The following is a 7,020-nucleotide window of genomic DNA, read 5'->3' on the forward strand; positions in this document are numbered from 1 at the left end:
GCTCGGGATTGGGGGGTGTCGGAGGTGCAAAATAGCTCGGGACATGACGGGTTAACTATCACTGTACCTAAATGATTCTAAAAGGCAAAACTCCATAAAATTCTTAACTACGGTTTCAGAATATTAACATTAACAGACAGCTCGAAAGCAGAAATATTGTAGTCACAAGCAATCTCTGTAAATATTTTATTCTCTTGGGTAACGTATGTGGCTGCTACAAAGTAATTCACACACAGCAGAATAACAATATGCCACAGTTCCAGCCTCCTAGCACCTCCTACTTACATGTGATTGACAGGGCTATCTATGGGTGGTGCAAAGCGAACATTTGAATATCACTGGCACAGTCGTGTCTGACAGGATTGATTACCCTGCATGTGGCTTTACCTTCTAAGAAGGGCTTACAGAGATCCTTCCCTTTCATTGGCATTTCCAAACAAGTTACAAGTTCTGAACAATATCTTTAAATCCAAAAACTATTGTCATCAATCTCTTTGTTACCTACATTACTTAATATTTCTTAGTTACCTACATTCTGGAATATTTCTCATATAAAGATGTTTATTCAATCGAGTGTAAGCAAACACAACGTGCCACACTGCTCCAGATTTGAAGTGTGCCTGTAAACGCGAAGGTGCTGTTGAGAATAATTTTTGACTCTTATGCAAGACTTGTGTGCTCACATGGGTAGTTCTTGAGAGGCCTTCACGTGGTAGCATCAATAGCAAACTATTCCATGCATTCTTCCAGGAGGATATATTATATAAAATGCGTTATATAAGGCTCGGACGATGTTATATGAATCTGTACAGTCTCGCAATGCTGTACGGTAGCCTCCAACGACTATGTTACCTATATATGATCATGGGCTACGCGAGGATGTGGCCTAGTAAGTATTAACGGCATTTGTTAGTAAAAACCGTGGGACTTGCTAACCGTTGCTTTTATCTCAGTACGAACAGGAATGGCAGAGAACATGGCGATTTGGAGGCGATTTGTTTGTGACTAACCCTACAGGATTAAGGTGTCTGGCAACAGATAGAATTATAGGCTGATTGATTAACAAGAATTATACTTGATTGTACAGCTTTGGTCATACACTCCAAAGACTTGTTACTTAACACTGATGACTAATTTTACCAGATGGTGAGAACACAGTACTCATATGAGAAAATAATAATATTTTCAGTGAAAATGCACGTCGCACGCCCACAAGGTGCTGGGTGGTGGATGGAGGCAGAGGGAGGGTAGGGGAGGAGGTAGGGCGAGAGTGAGGGTGGCGGAAGGGCGGAGATGGGGGATGGGGAGGGCGGAGGAAGGGAGGAAAGTGTGTTGGGACTTCCGTGTGAGTGAGGCGGCGTGAAGAAGTTATATCTATGAACTAACGGCATTGTGTAAAGCCAAGTGGAGTCTTTTAACCCCATTTGACATTTTGATGCTTTTAGTGCCAGATAACATACATGTTTAGGGAAGAAACTTATTATGCCTCACGTATTGACACTCAGGGATGAGTGAGGCCGGTCACTCTCATCTTAAATATCAGGACCAACTTGCCTAGCCCCAGGCTCCTACGCTTCTCATGGGGCAATGTAGGACTGGATGATGGATGGATGGATGGTGGCACTCCTAATCACGTTTTGAAGCTTCGAACTGTGTCGAACGGGAAACGCCTACTCAAGCCAGAACGGTTTAAAATGACGTTAAAACATGCTACTTTGCCACGTTCTTACCTCGCCCATGACCGTGTACTTGTATGAACGAACAATCTTTGTAGGATATGATACAAATGTTTTAAAGAGTGGATGAAGAAAGTAAGCAGTTGGAGAAGTTAGATTTTAATTTGCTAAGATTTGGAGCGGATGTTGTAATAGCAAAAGGTAAGATACGGCTCTCTCTCCCTCTCTCTCTCTCTCTCTCTCTCTCTCTCTCTCTCTCTCTCTCTCTCTCTCTCTCCCGCATGCCTAATGATATGTCAGTTGGCAGTACAGTCGAATTATTCATATCAGCAAAGTTTTATTTAAGTCTTATCCATTGATGTGATAAATCTTGCCCCTGATAACAGCCTAGATAAGAGCTCCAGTAGAGATGGTGAGTGAGTGAGAGGGGGTAATGTCCTGGCTCTACCTTGAGATTGGAGGTGAGAGTGAGAGTGAGAGAGAGAGAGAGGGAGAGGGAGAGGGTTAAGGCTTTTTATCGTCTAATAATTTCCTTCGTCCTGTGATATTATTCTCCAAGGCTGGCTTTCACAAAACAACTTAGGTTAATATTCCTGTCCTAAGTTTTACTTTTTAAAAGGAAGAACAAAGAGACACGGCAAGAATCTACATTGCCTTCGTGTCCTGTCTGTATATAAATAAATAAATACATAAAAATGCTTAAATTAATAAATATATAGTTGAAGGAGAACTAATGATATTGTTGTTGTTGTGGTGGTGGTGGAGGAAGTTGCATTTGTCGTTGTTGTTGTTGTTGTTGTGAACCCAAATAGGAAATAGGCCATTGAGGCCGGGCGCACATCGAGACGCAGGGCAGACGCAGGGCAGGGCAGACGCAGGGCAGGGCAGACGCAGGGCAGGGCAACACAGGGCAGCACAGGTGTAGTGGCACATTGAGAAGCAGTCTGTCGTCCTGTGCGGGTACTGTGGTCATGGCTGTCGCTCAAGATTACTTAAGAAACCTTAGTTCAGAGTCCGACTCAGAAAATGAGAAAGTTATGTTATTATATGACGTTTGTAAAGGAAAGAGGTCACTGTGGAGGAGTGAATACATAGAAAAGAGGAATACCCATGGAGCATTTGCTTTAACCTCTGAGTCTGATACAAGATACAAGAACTATTTCAGATTAATTCATTCATTCATTGCCAGACGCCATGTATCCCAGACGGGGTGGCCAAGGGCTTAGAGTTAATTGTTTTACAGGGAGGGGCACTAATCCTCCACCAACCCCACTTGACACGTTAAGCCGAGATCAATTTGAAGAAGTGAATAATATGATATAAAGTGACACATCCTCTGGTAAATTTCATTGTGTAACACAATTTGCATCATATAATTTTTTTCATTGAATTACTTGATATTTACTAACTACAGGAAATGCAATATCCCAAGAGCTAGTTTCATTACATATAATTCAGTGGTACCATCTGTCTGTCCGTCTGTCTGTCTGTCTGCCTCTCTCTCTCTCTCTCTCTCTCTCTCTCTCTCTCTCTCTCTCTCTCTCTCTCTCTAACACACACACACACACACACACACACAAGATGCAACGGCATACATCAAAGGAAAGCCTGTATCTCAGTCGTATACGTATGCAAGTTCATGATATTATTTTTCATACAACAATATACTCACCATCTTTAAACTGTAGAGTGCATGCAATCACAGCCCATATCTTGTCTTTAGAAGATCCCTCCATGTACTCAGGATGAGTAATGTCATACAGCACTCTTTGTTGGCGGACAGCCTCTATAAGTTCCTCGGTGGACGACATCGTGAGTACTGTCAAAATGAATTGCTGTGCCGCACGTGTGCAGGAAACTGCGTTTCAAAGACTGCGTGGCGCAGGCTGACACAGGTCTGCACCTAAGCTGTGCTGCCCTGTGTGTCCACGTGCGCATTTACATTTAAAATAGTGAGATGCAGTTTTCTGCCCTGCTCTGTGCTGCGTTGCCTGTGTCACCTGCCTCTCAATGTGCGCCCAGCCTGTTCCCTTTCCCGTGTAGTCCACCATCTTCCTTTCAAGGGACAGGGAAGGAGTTGAGGGACATTTGTATAACCAGGCAGTTGAGTTACCCTGTTATATCAGTGCCACCACACGAAGACGCCCCTCTCCATCACCAAGGGAACTAATCGTATGTATGGTCAATGTTATACCGTCTTCTCTCTATATTTTTTTCGTCCATTTGTAGCTTATTTCACGTAGCTCAGCGGCAGAAAAGGACAGTACTATAGTTCTACATGCCTTTCATAGCACTTATTCATGACTGGGAACATATCCTACTGTACAGAGCTACACTATTGTCACAGCTCAGCCTTAAAGACGGAGAAGTAGCAGTTTTAGGCCAAGTTAGAGTAAAAAGAGTAAAGTTTATTTGCTTTTCTCTAACGGATGTGGGTCACACACACAGTATAAAGTCTGTCGCGTGTAATTCCTTGAGATTAGATACGAGGTAGGAATGAATCTCCTTGGTTACCAGTCAAATCAAATCCCTGATCTGATTCCATCTGGCCATCAAGTCAGCTGAAAGGATTTGGGGATATCTGCAGAGTTAGAGCAAATGCGCTGTAGTTGTTCATCCCCTTAAATCCAATGACGGTGGTGGAGGGGGACGCCTTCATGTGGTGAAACATATACCCAGGCGGATCAACTGCCTGGTTATGCAAACGTTCCTCCACTACTACGCTACCCCCGAGAGGAGGATAGTGGCTTGCGGGAGAAGGATAGTTTAAGCCTGCAGTCCACTAGATATATGTTCCAGTTAAGCCAGTGGCAAAAACAACAACTTCACTCTGTATAGTGTATATTATTTCGTTGCTTGCTTCACACGATTTTGTTCAGCTTAAAGGAGACTCTTGACACTAGTGGGGTAAGATACGAATAGCCTTCATCAACCTTTTCAGTGCGATATTCTCCGGAAGCTGTTTTTTTTTTTTTTTTTTTTTTTTTAGTGCCCGACGCTGTGCAAAGCCTTATTAGTCCTTTCCCTTAGGTTTAGCAACCCTTCGACATACCACACACCTTCACATGTCACCACTCGGGTACTAACACTCACCGTCCATACTGAATACATGTTAGGCGTGTCTCATTCAGAACTGGTGCACTGGTATTAGCGGGGGTGTTTTTATGACATGCCGGTAGATCTTGTAGATCACTACAGTCTGAGCTGGCGAAATTCACATCATCAAACTGTTCCATGCCCCAGTATGAGATCGAACTCGCGTCCTTTCAGACAACAGACGACCACATTAACCACTCTGTCACTGCCTCCCCCAAGTTGCAAGAATATATTTACCACTGGAGGATTTAGCTCCTTCAGTATGTTTTTGTCCGGCTTTTCTTATCTTCCATCTAACTGACAGGAGATACGACATGGCTTTGGAGAGACAGTGTAGTGCAGAGGCTATATTGTTTTCCATTCAACTTGGCCTAAAACTGTCATCTCTCCATGTTGAACGCACAGTTGTAATAATAGATAAACATCAGAATAAGATGCTAGTCACGCAGAAGTGCTGTGGACACGATATGGAGCCGTAGATCTTTTATTTTTTTTTATTATTATTTACTCTGAGCTACTTGAAATAAACCGAAAAAAGAGGAAAATTTTGGCCAGTTTAAGTGAAGGAACTATAGAGAATATAATGCATACATTTATCTTTTTTTTTTTAATAGAATATTAGTGTTTGGTGATAGCTACAGTAAAAAATAAAAGACGTCATCGGACTGAAATGGTTCCTTCTCTCTCTCTCTCTCTCTCTCTCTCTCTCTCTCTCTCTCTCTCTCTCTCTCTCTCTCTCTCTCTCTCTCTCTCTCTCTCAGCCACAGATACCACTAAGTAGAGGATTACAAGAGCGGACACGCATCTCATCTTTCATGAGATTGACGGGTAAGCAGTCTGCAACCGATATGTCCCGGATTCGATGCCCTGGACAAACACTGCACCTTCGAGCGGGGTGTTATTACCTTGGTTAATTCGTACCTACGACTGAAACAGGGACCTGGGTTGTAAAACGATGGTTGTGTGACGAATTCGAGGTGGAGAGGTAGCAATTTCAGACCAAATGAAAGCGAATAAAGTGCGTCTAGTATTTACTTAAAGTTGTGTTGCCATGTACGAGATCTTTACACATCTATTCTTCATCATCTGCCGCTGCTGCTGCCCTAATAGACGCAGGTTCGAATCCCAGTTGTGGCAGGGAAGTGTTTAAGGCTTTGAATTTCGTTAAAACAGGCTTTACTGATCTGCTATGAGACCCGTCAACATGTAAAAACACCCCCACTAATACCAGTACACCAGTACACATGCCTAAGCATGTATTCAGGTTGGACGGTTGGTGCTAGGGCCAAAGTGGTAACATGTGGAGGTGCATGGTTCGTGGGAGGACTGCTGGGCCTCAGAAAACGAGCTTTTTTCGGATGCGCAAAAAAAAATAATAATAATAATATCGAAGAGTCATTATGAGGGAGGGAGGTGTGAGTTGGGAGCAGGGCAGTGAAATGGCGGGGGACAGGGCGACGTGGAGGCGATTTGTTTGTGGCCACCCCGTACGGGATTGAGGCGTCTGGCAATAGATAGATAGATAGACATTATGATGCATCACTTTAGCTCCCAAGGATCTTTACACTCAAGGTGCTTCTTAATGCATTCTTACGGCATATAAGGCTTCACTGTAATTCCCTAAAGATTTTCACACATAAAGTTTTGTACTCCAGCGAAGGCCCTTATTTATCTGAGCAGAGTCCAACATCAGTACAACCTCCTTTATGGTCACTAACACCACCTCAGCTACTACCACTACTACCAGCACCACCACAACTACCACCATCAGCACAACCTCCACTATAGTCACTAACACCACCACAGCAACTACTACTACTACCACCAGACACAACCACAACTACCATCAGCACAACTTCCTTTTATAGTCACTACCACCACCACAGCCACTACCACTACTACCAGCACCACCACAACTACCATCAGCACAATTTCCTTTTATAGTCACTAACACCACCACAGCCACTATCACCAGCACCACCAGCACAAACTCCTTTATAGTCACTACCACCACCACAGCCACTACCACTACTACCAGCACCACCACAACTACCATCATCAGCATAACTTGCTTTATATTCACTAGCACCACGACCACAATTACCATCACCACTTGTACAACTACCACCATCATCACCACTATAGTCACTAACACTAATACCATTTCCACCACAACCACTGTTACCACCACCACAACTACCACCATCTGCATAACCTCCACAATAATCACAAGCACCACCATCACCAC

Source organism: Coenobita brevimanus, chromosome 59, assembly GCF_032717465.1.
Source record: "Coenobita brevimanus isolate Jiangsu-jjx chromosome 59, ASM3271746v2, whole genome shotgun sequence".
NCBI lineage: Eukaryota > Metazoa > Arthropoda > Malacostraca > Decapoda > Coenobitidae > Coenobita > Coenobita brevimanus.